Below are 1,324 nucleotides of genomic sequence, written 5' to 3' on the forward strand. Positions count from 1 at the left end.
GAGAGGGTGTGTGTGTCGACCTTGCTCTTTCATTGTAAACACCGTTTCTCGTTATTTCTTTGCCGCCAATGCTTCCTTCCTTCCTTCCACCTCTCCCCTACTTTTAATCCACTTCAAAATATCTCTCTTTCTCATCCTAATAAACTCGGCGCATGTTCTATTGGTTAGGTTGTTATACTCATGATCGTAAGATGCTGGTTTCACTTTCTTGACCGGGCGGCGCATAGTGTTCTTCGGTAAAGCACTTCACTGCACGTTGTTCCAGTCCAGTCTGTTGCAAACGAGCTCCAGCAATAGCTAGGAAGTTAATCCTGCGACGGATCAGAGTCCCGTTCACGGAGAATGCTGTAATCTCTGTCACTTAAACGCATGGAAATCGGGTTAAGTCCCGGTCTTATGATTCTCAAAACTCTTAAGAGACACATACCCCTACCAACCTAACAATCTCCTACCGAATTCACTTTGTTAACGCTCGTCGAATGTTCTCCAGTCGCTGAAATGCTTGTTAAACCTTTCATCCTTCCTTCTCATTATAGCCAACAGATGTTATCCAAAACAACATCACTTGCAATTAAATGTTTTCTTGATCAAGCTACCGTATTTGTCTAATCTCACACACTTACCCAGCAAAACGTTAAGTGTTTCTGCAATAGCCGTTCGCTTGATTTGGTGTTTAATTTAGTGTATATCCTCTCTGCTATCCCAGAAGCTACAGAAAATAGGAAGCTTGATTTTTAATACTGTTATTATGGTTACTATAATTGTGGTGAAGATGATGGTAGTGGTCGTGGGGAATGTACTCAGTTAAATCGTTTCCAATACTTCACTGGTACTTATTTATGTAGCCTGAGCAGAGTCAAATTTCAGTGGGATTTGACCTTAGAGCATAAAGAGATTTAGCTAAAATCACAGTGCATTTACTCCGGCGCTCTACCCATTTTCCAGTCTCCAGCCTTCACTAATAATAATAATAGTGATGACAAAAAGAACAACAAGAAAAAGAGCAAGAAGAAGAACAACAACTGCTGTAGCAGCAGCAACAGCAGCAGCAACAACAACAACGACGACGACAACAGCAACAACAACAGCAACAACAACAACAATCCTTTCTACTATAGGCACAAGGCCTGAAAGTTAGTGCGTGGGGGGAGGATAAATCGATTACATCGATCCCAGCACTCAACTGGTGCTTATTTTATCGACCCTGAAATGATGAAAGGCAAAATCAACCTTGGCGAACTTTGAACTCAGAACGTAAAGACGGACGAAATACCGTTAAGCATTTTGCCTGGAACAGTAACGACTTTGCCAGCTCACCGCCTTA

This window comes from Octopus bimaculoides, chromosome 5 (genome assembly GCF_001194135.2).
Source record: "Octopus bimaculoides isolate UCB-OBI-ISO-001 chromosome 5, ASM119413v2, whole genome shotgun sequence".
NCBI classification, from domain to species: domain Eukaryota; kingdom Metazoa; phylum Mollusca; class Cephalopoda; order Octopoda; family Octopodidae; genus Octopus; species Octopus bimaculoides.